Below are 12150 nucleotides of genomic sequence, written 5' to 3'. Positions count from 1 at the left end.
ACCCCATGAATAATGACTTTGCATAACAAATTTAATGTGAATGTGATTAGTAGATTTGGAAAATTTCCTTGAAGGAAGACTATGTCCATGCCTGGCAATGGGGCCAGAAAACTACACGGTCATGTCAAGTACAACTTGACTGCTAAATTATTGTATTAACCAAAGATATCTTTACGTTTTTCTCTGAGTGACTCTTTCAATAACAAAAGTGTAACTGACCCAGCATCATGCTTGTCCAAAGAGCTGCATGAGGCAAGAAGTAGGCAGCCAAAGTGGAGATGAATGTCTCACTGTAGTACACATTTGGATCCCCTTTTTTATCTAGGGGTGCAGTGCCTATGACCTCCATGAAATGTCTGTGAAAAGACGTCTGACTGAAGGTGTCCTAAAATATGAATTTTGACATGATGTCCACATGAGTGATTTTAATAAGGTTAACAGAAGACATGATTTCAAGACATTTTTCATGTTTACTGTGTACCTCAAGGTCCTCAGGAACAATGCTGCTGTCATCAACAGCTGATTCCCCAATGGTGGTCAACAAAGTCTGGATGTTGTTGAAGTGCTTCTCAACATTTTCAGAGCTGCATGGGCTTGAGAAGATGACAGTGCAACTAAGGAGCATCTCATCAAACTCAACAATGGAACTTGCTGTGGTCAAAAGTCCAAAAACATGCATGGCCAGCTTGTAGTTCTTGGGTGCACTGAGAGAGAAATACAAATAACAACATTGTCATAAATCATCATGAATAATTTGTTGCCATCAATTTGATTATCTGTTTTATGAAAAAAAGTTTCATAGGCATAGGTTCAGTATAAGATATTATAATTAAAGGTTTTACTTACTGCTTCTTACACAGGGATTTAGCATTTTTCATTATATGGCTTAAACAGCGGTGGACAATAGGAAGACTGAAGTCTTCAGTGGTGCCTTTCCCTGTCAATATTTGAAAATAACTTTGGAGCAAGGCATTGAGGTTAGTTTGACAGAAGACGAGTGAGATTGATTGCATGAGGACCATGGATCCATCACATATGATCATGAGTGGACTGATGTTTTTGTGTCCATATTGCTTGGCATGATCTGTCTGGAAAGCACTAAGAAAATACATTACAGATGAGGTGGTGTGGTCACAGGTCACATACGTAGCTACTGGAAAAGGAGAGGAACCCTTATTTGGGTTTCGGACCACCAGCTCGTAAACATAAAAAGGACCTGTGCTGTGTTTACTTTTCTTCACAATGCTTCCTGTTGCATCAAGATAGACTATGTCTTCTTTACATCTTTGGTGGAATATCTTAATGCTTTTCTTCGACCAAAGCATCACACCCTTAGGATGGAGGATCACTTTCTGGATAACCTCATCTGACTCATCTCTTTTTTCGTCTACCATCATCTGGAGACTGAGTGTTTCATTTTTATGTTTCCTGTCTTTCATTCTTTGTCTCCAGGAAATGGATTTCAGAACACCTGGCGATGGTGCCTCATCTCGACAGCCAGACTCTACCACAGATTCTTTAAGGTTTTCCATTTTTTTAAGATAGAGAGCCCTTGGTAGTGTTGTTTGCAATTGCTGATGTATTTCCTTTTGGTCATCAGCTCTAACCGGTCGCCTTTGCAGCTCTGTTTTACTGTGAACTACCATGTCACCACTGAACAACACCTGTGCTTTAAGCGTCTTCTCACTGTGCACAACAACATCAACTTCTACAGGGCAGTCAGTGAACAAGCAATAGCCAGAGCATTTAAAAGCAGGTGTGTTCCTGGTTGATCCTTGTATTTTAACCCTGTGGCCTCTAAAAGCAAAACTGCAATGTGGATGGATTGTGCGAATGCCTGAAGAGATAATGTTAGTCCACTGCAATCCCTTGAAGTGATCCTTTTTTTGTTTTTTTCTTAGTTTTTTCCAGGCAGTTTGAGGAATAAAAAAAAAAGAAGGTGGTGCAGGAACACTCTCTGTAAAGAATTCATCTTCTTTGTCAAGATTGACTTCATCGTCAGTATCACTCCAACTGTCACTGTCTTCCACCTTGGGATATTTGTTTTGGATCTACAAGAGAATAAACAGTAATAATAGAAAGTCATACAATATATCATTTCAAATCATTTAATTTGTGTTTCAACATCTGTGTTATTTTTCTAATAGTAAATGTGTATAAGTTTAAATGTAAATAAAATAATCTCATCACTTACATCTTCCTCCAGCTGACCTTCCTGTGCAGTGTCTACTGTTAAATCTTCACATTCTTGTATTAAGTCCTTCTCCCTCTTATGGTCTTTTTCATCTTCCTTTTGAAATGTAGTCATCTCTTGTGTAACTTCTTCCTCCTTTGCGCCTTCTATCTTTTGTACATCTTCCTCTCCATCGTCCTCTTTTAGCGCTGTCTTCACCTCATTTGAGTCCTCTATCTTTACATCCACCGGCCCAAACTCTTTATTTTTTTCAGATTCTTTCTTTCCATCTTCTGCTTTTAAATCGTCCTCGTCTTGTATGATGTCCTTCTCTTTAATTTTTTCTTTTTCATCTTTCTTTTGAAAATCACTCATGTCTTCTTCTGCTTGTGCAACTTCAGTCTCTGGTGCATCTTCCTTTACATTTTTGTCCGCCTTAACATTTTTCACACTTTCATTTTTGTATGCCCTTTTTAGTTGATATCTATTTGTGGATGTATTTGATACACCCAAATATTTGCAGAGTTCTGTCCAGAACTTGTGGTCTTGCAGAAGACATTCCCCTGTTTTTTGCTCAGATAATGACTCCTGAAGCTCCTGGATTTGTTTGAAAATATCTTCAAAAGATATGTATCGTTTTCTGGACTGTAAAAGCAAATGTCTTTGTGTTTTACATACATAATGTCAATAACATAGCAGAAATAAAATTTTAACCTTATAATTTAACATAGGCCTAATGCTACAAATGCTAAATTACTTCCATTAAACTAAAAACATTATACTATAGTTCATTATACTTACCTTTCCAAATGTTTTGAAGACAATTCTGTATATACAATTGAAATAAAACACACAATTAATGTTTTTTCTTTACTTGAGGATTGAGGATTTTTTACATTTTAAAATATAATGTGGTTTAGTTGGGGAGCTATTTGATATAGTGCTTGTAGTTACAATAGGCTATACTGTACGTTCTTGCACCAGTAGGCTCAGGAAGACCTTCTTCCCTGGGCCTGTGACCCTGCTGAACTCCACACCACAACTCAAATTGCACCTATACCTCTTACAGAACTGCTTCAGTACTTTACTGGACATATTATTTGCACTATTTGTATTTTGCACAGACAACACCTGTTTAATATTGCTCTATATAAGCAACTGTATATGTTGCTATACTATGCAAAATGCATGTTTCATTACTTTGCATAATGACAATAAAGTTAAATGAAATTAAATATGATATGTACTCATATTCTCAGGAAACTAATGATAAAAATCATATTAATTAACAAAGAAGCACTAAACATTATTCAAAACAACCACCGAAATAAGCAAAAACGAACTCACCCATTTTTTCGTCCCTTTGTCATTACTATCTTCTGATCAAGTATTTTTCGCTCGGTAACTTTTAGGCCACAATAGCCTTAGGTTTCAAAACTAATAGTTTTAACAAAATGTAGATTTGAAAAGACAATTGTTTTAAATAAAAGCTAGGCCTATTCGTATCTTAAAAGAAAAAGTGAAAAGTAACGAGGAGCTGTCGTTCAAGTAACTTTACTTACACCGTTTGTCAAATTAGCTAAACTATATGAGTTATGGCTAATAAAATAAAAAAACAACCGTACACTTTTCTCTCTCCAGCAGATGGCGGTATATATATATTCACCTAACGCCTATATATTCAGAAACAACTCATATTTAAAACATAAACATAACCAAAACATATTTAATTTTGATCATCATTAGCGTTTTTTCCCCCCAATAAAAATAATATTTCATATATATTCTAAGGGTGTAGTTAAGTAAGTTGGTAAAAAATTATAATAATTAATATCCCCCAAAACACAGCATAGATAGATAGATAGATAGATAGATAGATAGATAGATAGATAGATAGATAGATAGATAGATAGATAGATAGATAGATAGATAGATAGATAGATAGATAGATAGATTTGATTTCCATTTTTTATGAATTTATTCATGCTTATATGCCAGGTATACAGTATATTAATTATTAAATAATAAAAAAGTAAAACAACATGAAAATCACCACAGTGGTAGTCTGTGAGATGTAGGACAAGAATCTGGTGGAGTTTGTAGAAAACAATTTGATTTGCAATTTTTATGAATTTATTAATTATTGCTGTATAGCCAGGTATACAGTATATGACTTTGACAGTTAATTATTAAATAATAAAACAGTAAAACAACATGAAAATCACCACAGTGGTAGTCTGAGAGATGTAGGACAAGAATCTGGTGGAGTTTGCAGAAAACAATTTGATTAAAAAAAATTATGAATTTATTAAATATTGCTATATAGCCAGGTATACAGTATATGACTTTGACAGTTAATAATTAAATAATAAAACAGTAAAACAACATAAAAATCACCACAGTGGTAGTCTGAGAGATGTAGAACAAGAATCTGGTGGAGTTTGCAGAAAACAATTTGATTTAAAAAAATTATGAATTTATTAAATATTGCTATATAGCCAGGTATACAGTATATGACTTTGACAGTTAATAATTAAATAATAAAACAGTAAAACAACATGAAAATCACCACAGTGGTAGTCTGTGAGATGTGGAACAAGAATCTGGTGGATTTTGCAGAAAACAATTTGATTTGCAATTTTTATGAATTTATTAATTATTGCTGTGTAGCCAGGTATACAGTATATGTCTTTGGCAGTTCATTATTAAATAATAAAACAGTAAAACAACATGAAAATCAACACAGTGGTAGTCTGAGAGATGTAGAACAAGAATCTGGTGGAGTTTGCAGAAAACAATTTGATTTGCATTTTTTATGAATTTATTAAATATTGCTAAATGCCAGGTATACAGTATATGACTTTGACAATTAATTATTAAATAATAAAACAGTAAAACAACATGAAAATCACCACAGTGGTAGTCTGAGAGATGTAGAACAAGAATCTGGTGGATTTTGCAGAAAACAATTTGATTTGCATTTTTTATGAATTTATTAAATATTGCTAAATGCCAGGTATACAGTATATGACTTTGACAATTAATTATTAAATAATAAAACAGTAAAACAACATGAAAATCACCACAGTGGTAGTCTGAGAGATGTAGGACAAGAATCTGGTGGAGTTTGCAGAAAACAATTTGATTTAAAAAAATTATGAATTTATTAAATATTGCTATATAGCCAGGTATACAGTATATGACTTTGACAGTTAATTATTAAATAATAAAACAGTAAAACAACATGAAAATCACCACAGTGGTAGTCTGTGAGATGTGGAACAAGAATCTGGTGGATTTTGCAGAAAACAATTTGATTTGCAATTTTTATGAATTTATTAATTATTGCTGTATAGCCAGGTATACAGTATATGTCTTTGGCAGTTCATTATTAAATAATAAAACAGTAAAACAACATGAAAATCACCACAGTGGTAGTCTGAGAGATGTAGAACAAGAATCTGGAGGAGTTTGTAGAAAACAATTTGATTTGCAATTTTTATGAATTTATTAAAAATTGCCTATATAGCCAGGTATACAGTATATGACTTTGACAGTTAATAATTAAATAATAACACAGTAAAACAACATAAAAATCACCACAGTGGTAGTCTGAGAGATGTAGGACAAGAATCTGGTGGAGTTTGTAGAAAACAATTTGATTTGCAATTTTTATGAATTTATTAATTATTGCTGTATAGCCAGGTATACAGTATATGACTTCGACAGTTAATAATTAAATAATAAAACAGTAAAACAACATAAAAATCAACACAGTGGTAGTCTGTGAGATGTGGAACAAGAATCTGGTGGAGTTTGTAGAAAACAATTTGATTTGCATTTTTTATGAATTTATTAATTATTGCTGTATAGCCAGGTATACAGTATATGACTTTAGCAGTTAATAATTAAATAATAAAACAGTAAAACAACATAAAAATCAACACAGTGGTAGTCTGTGAGATGTAGGACAAGAATCTGGTGGAGTTTGTAGAAAACAATTTGATTTGCATTTTTTATGAATTTATTAATTATTGCTGTATAGCCAGGTATACAGTATATGTCTTTGGCAGTTAATTATTAAATAATAAAACAGTAAAACAACATGAAAATCAACACAGTGGTAGTCTGAGAGATGTAGGACAAGAATCTGGTGGAGTTTGCAGAAAACAATTTGATTTGCATTTTTTTATGAATTTATTAAATATGCCTATATGCCAGGTATACAGTATATGACTTTGACAGTTAATTATTAAATAATAAAACAGTAAAACAACATGAAAATCACCACAGTGGTAGTCTGTGAGATGTGGAACAAGAATCTGGTGGATTTTGCAGAAAACAATTTGATTTGCAATTTTTATGAATTTATTAATCATTGCTGTATAGCCAGGTATACAGTATATGACTTTGACAGTTAATTATTAAATAATAAAACAGTAAAACAACATGAAAATCAACACAGTGGTAGTCTGAGAGATGTAGAACAAGAATCTGGTGGAGTTTGTAGAAAACAATTTGATTTGCAATTTTTATGAATTTATTAATCATTGCTGTATAGCCAGGTATACAGTATATGTCTTTGGCAGTTAATTATTAAATAATAAAACAGTAAAACAACATGAAAATCAACACAGTGGTAGTCTGAGAGATGTAGAACAAGAATCTGGTGGAGTTTGCAGAAAACAATTTGATTTAAAAAAATTATGAATTTATTAAATATTGCTATATAGCCAGGTATACAGTATATGACTTTGACAGTTAATAATTAAATAATAAAACAGTAAAACAACATGAAAATCAACACAGTGGTAGTCTGTGAGATGTAGGACAAGAATCTGGTGGAGTTGTAGAAAACAATTTGATTTGCATTTTTTATGAATTTATTAAATATTGCTATATAGCCAGGTATACAGTATATGACTTTGACAGTTAATTATTAAATAATAAAACAGTAAAACAACATGAAAATCACCACAGTGGTAGTCTGTGAGATGTGGAACAAGAATCTGGTGGATTTTGCAGAAAACAATTTGATTTGCAATTTTTATGAATTTATTAATTATTGCTGTATAGCCAGGTATACAGTATATGTCTTTGGCAGTTCATTATTAAATAATAAAACAGTAAAACAACATGAAAATCAACACAGTGGTAGTCTGAGAGATGTAGAACAAGAATCTGGTGGAGTTTGTAGAAAACAATTTGATTTGCAATTTGTATGAATTTATTAAAAATTGCCTATATAGCCAGGTATACAGTATATGACTTTGACAGTTAATAATTAAATAATAACACAGTAAAACAACATAAAAATCACCACAGTGGTAGTCTGAGAGATGTAGGACAAGAATATGGTGGATTTTGCAGAAAACAATTTGATTTGCATTTTTTATGAATTTATTAATTATTGCTGTATAGCCAGGTATACAGTATATGACTTTGACAGTTAATAATTAAATAATAAAACAGTAAAACAACATAAAAATCACCACAGTGGTAGTCTGAGAGATGTAGGACAAGAATCTGGTGGAGTTTGTAGAAAACAATTTGATTTGCAATTTTTATGAATTTATTAATTATTGCTGTATAGCCAGGTATACAGTATATGTCTTTGGCAGTTAATAATTAAATAATAAAACAGTAAAAAAACATGATAATCACCACAGTGGTAGTCTGTGAGATGTAGAACAAGAATCTGGTGGAATTTGCAGAAAACAATTTGATTTTATTATGAATAGTTTTTAAAAAATCTGCAGACACCAACCGCATACACATTGAGCCTACCACGCAACCTCGTGTAGACGCGCAATATGTTTTTAAGCGTAGATGGCGCGACCGCGTTTCTCAAAAGCACAGATGGCGTGACCGCAGTGTCCCACAAGCACTCCCATTCAAAAGGCAATTTGACCTAAAACGAAAATACAGTCAAACTTAAAAGTGGCGTTTCCATTCTAATTATGCTTTTACACAAAAGTTTGACTCGAGTAGATTAATAAAAAGAGCCTAGGTTCAATTTTGGCGAAAGTTACTCTTTAAGAGCATAAATGTAGAGCTTATTTTTATGGTAAAACATATAATGTAAGTAATTCAGTAAACGTTTTTTTTCCAGCTATAAAATTGTTTAAATCAAAACTTTGGGGTGGAATTGACCAGTTTACCAATAGTTTTGCTTTATCAAAATTATTGGTGTGTGCATGGATGGATGGATTAAGATTTTGCTTCAAGCAAAGTTGCAAACAGTGCTTTAAAGATAGTCACGTCATCTAGGTTTACTGGATTTCCATTATCATGACATGAGTTCAGCGATTGTAAATAACTTTGCTAAAAAAAATGGTAGGCGATTTTATGGAAGTAGTCTCATTGTAACATATATTTGGTATAACAATTGCTATTGCAAAAAAAAAAAAAAATATACAAAATTAAAATTAATTTGTGTATTAATTGATAGATTAAGTTTATCCTAGAAGATAAAATGTTAATAACTGAAACTGTATTTAATAATAAAAGAAGTGACCACATTCATCTGCAGATTCTGCTGAGATAACAGATCAGCTGCACTAATATAACTGGAAATCTATCCTCTTTAATTGAACAAAGACACTATTTCAACTCGGTGTCCAGCTTGTTAACCATCCACAGGTGTAAGATTGAACTAAAGGGATTAAAGTTCATTTTAAAAGTGTTGTAAGTCTAAGAGCCGGGCGAATCACTCCATTCACTGTCTGCATGTTCTATAGTGCGACAGAGATTAAGGTATTAAGGCCGATAAATTGCTCTTGCCTCAGTAGAAGAGAGAAAGACAGTAATCAAGGGTGTACGTGAGAGAACCGCTGATTAAGGAGTTTGTGTTATTCATGAATAGTGGGAAATTGACAGCAGACTGTGTGAGAAGTGTTTTAATTCATAATTCACAAAAAAGTCAATGTTCGTGGCAGGTTTCGAATCTTTTTGTTTGTGTCCTACTGGGTCTGGAGGCATGTTTGTCAGGCGTTTGTTCGCTGACAGAAGCTGTGGAGATGTTTTCATCAATCACAAACTTCACCCAGCACCTTGACTCAATCCAGTAAATGACAGGGCTGCTCTGTGGTTGTTGTCTTCGGGTTGTTTTGTTCTCTCTTTAACAGGGATGGAAGCAAACTGAGCTGCTGTCTGGGTTGTGTCGGCCGTCATGCTGTGTGACACTATGTCTCTTTGTCTCCTTTTCAAAGAGCATATTGCTGTGCTTTGAGTGGAGGCAAATTGTCACAATTTAGTCAGATGCCATCCTATTCTCATCTCTTGGGTGAGGAAAGAGCCATTTTGGGCATCTATTTACTTAAGTTTGAAAATTGCTGATTTCTGTTTTGTCAGAAGAAATGCCGTAAGCAGACGTGCAAGGACTCAGCAAGTGCTTCATAAAAATGCATTGTGTTTCTTCAAGGGTTCTCACACATACAGCATTTTGAAGCAACTGTAAGTCATTCATTCTTAATGAGCTGCCCTTTTTTTTGACAACATGAGCGTTAGAGCATCCGTTGTGATGCGGGATTGTCCAAAGATGCAAAAAAAAATGTGCCTTATTCATGAAACATGAGCAGAATGCATTTCTGTGTAAATTGTTCATTTTTGCCAAATTTTTCCCTAAAGTAAGGATGGTTTTATGTGTTGTTTAGAATACTGCATAATGTTCATGCTGCATCAGGGCAATATATACAAATGTTTTACCCTCCAAAATGTTAATTTTTATTCACAAGGAATGATATATTTTCAGATTCGAGTCAAATTTATTTTCACCAGCAATATGGACGGATGGACAGATGTATGGATGGATAGATGATGGATGGATTCTAACTAAATATCACAGCCTTTTCTTTGAGATAGATAGATAGATAGATAGATAGATAGATGGATGGATGTGGATGGATGGATGAATTCTAACTAAATATCACAGCCTTTTCTTTTAGATAGATGGATGGATGGATGGATAGATGATAGATATATAGATAGTTAGATAGATGGATGGATGTGGATGAATGGATGAATTCTAACTAAATATCACAGCCTTTTCTTTGAGATAGATGGATGGATGGATGTGGATGAATGGATGGATGGATGGATGGATGTGGATGGATGAATTCTAACTAAATATCACAGCCTTTTCTTTTAGATAGATGGATGGATGGATAGATTTTTGACTGCATTATAATGATTTCTTAATTCTTAATTCAGAATATGATCAAGATTGCGTTGGTGGATGTATTCAAGGAATTTGGCTGTTAAAATTATAAAACCCACTTAATGAACGAAATGACTCGAATAAAGATTTGTTAATTTTGATAAACGAGATCGAACAAGAGAGTCAGTAAAATGATCCGAACTTCCCATTACTAATAGATAGATGGATGAATGGATAAATGGATGGATGGATGAATGAATTGATAGATTCTGACTAAATCTCACAGCCTTTTCTTTGCATACTGTAGGGAAAAAAACAGAGCCCTTCTGCTGCTTACTCATTTCTATAAGCATTCACTCTTTAATTGCCCTCGGTTTGTATTGATATGCTGTACCGTCTAAACCAAACTGCTTTTGTCCTCTACTCTACGCAAGCCATGACCTCAGTTAAGGCCAGTACTAATCCTGTGAAGTGTCACCTATCTCAGTGATGTGAATTATAAAGGCAGCTCTCCTTCTCTGACCCGCTGTCATTGGAGAGGGAAGATCGATGAGCTACGGGCCACTGTAATTGGGTAATACACCTCTTTTGGGAGGGTGTCCATGAATCAATGCGAATGTATTACAGAAGCTGTAAAACAGCCCTTGGATGGGCCGTAAATACTGGAGAAGTGTGAAGCACCCCATAGGCCGCACTGAGGTAACGCTTAACTAAAGTTCCCATGTACTTCCCTCCCGGCTGAGTACACGGAATTGTTCTATAGGGCTTTCGTTCTCGGTTTAGTACACGACTAACAATAGAAAAGACAGAGACAAATAACATCTCTCTGGCCAAACTGTATTCCTCAGCAAAGATATTTTAAGAGCAAGTTGCTTGACTCAAAACTTCTGTGACACCACAGAGAGCCCTCGGAGTGCATCAGCCATCTCTCACCTGCGCTGTCAGTGTGGCTCTCCATCTGTCAGCAATCCTGAGCCCAGCGCAGGGAATTCCCTTCTCACTTCAGGCCGCTGGGACTGCGAGCCGGCCCATGGCACGGGAAGTGTTTCATCTTCAGTCGGTGAAAAGAGAGCAGTAGGGGAAGAGGAGTGGTGACTGGTGAGATATGGGTATCACACATAGAGGGTCGGTGTTGTGGTCGTTGTTGTGTTGAATCTGATATGCTGAACATCATCACCATCCTTCCTCACAGGTATAAGACTGTGTAGTCTTTGATGCTCTGGCCTTTTTGATTCTTGTCTCTCTCTTTCTCTTTCTCTTTCTCTTTCTCTTTCTCTCTCTCTCTCTCTCTCTCTCTCTCTCTCTCTCTCTCTCTCTCTCTCTCTCTCTCTCTCTCTCTCTCTCTCTGGTAACAATTTATTATGTCAGTAACTCAAATTAGCCCGTGATACACGGGCCTGCATACACTCCGCATCATGTATTTTATAATGTCAGGTTCGCATCTTCTCTCTTTATTCCAGAGTATTTGATTTTTTGTATTTATTATCTTTGAACTGATTATGAAGTTGGCATGATACATTTACCTGACATAACAAATTGTTACATTTGATTTTATTCCGACTGACTCTGAAATTGTTTTCCCAAGTAGATTAAACGGATTTGTATGTTACCGGAAGTTTTGCGTCTGATTAGTGACGACTAATATTTGGCACTAATTCAAGCGTACGTGTTTTGCAAAGACAAGAAGTCAATTTCCGTTTAGGGCAGCAAAAGTGCTGCTTGACCAACCTAAATCTGGGTGTGTCTTACCTCTGTTTTAATTTAATGTTACTTTAAATAAGTGTATGTGGGAAACCACGGCATGGCCAATCCAAAGATA

The 12150-nt window shown here is 34.5% G+C and overlaps 1 long non-coding RNA gene across 2 annotated transcripts; it reads right to left on the bottom strand.

Moving 5' to 3' along the window:
• Positions 1-238: 238 nt before the first annotated feature.
• On the bottom strand, positions 239-3000 carry LOC309508712. 2 transcript variants are annotated; one of them, XR_014209684.1, is made up of 3 exons: positions 2975-3000; positions 482-704; positions 239-385 (listed from the first exon to the last, which is right to left on the bottom strand). It is a non-coding gene; the product is annotated as an uncharacterized lncRNA (long non-coding RNA). The 2 variants fall into 2 exon arrangements; XR_014209685.1 differs by lacking the exon at positions 2975-3000 and adding an exon at positions 847-986.
• Positions 3001-12150: the final 9150 nt, after the last annotated feature.

Source organism: Leuciscus leuciscus (assembly GCF_965113295.1).
Source record: "Leuciscus leuciscus genome assembly, chromosome: 10".
NCBI classification, from domain to species: domain Eukaryota; kingdom Metazoa; phylum Chordata; class Actinopteri; order Cypriniformes; family Leuciscidae; genus Leuciscus; species Leuciscus leuciscus.
This window is presented reverse-complemented; position numbering and strand designations above follow the sequence as displayed.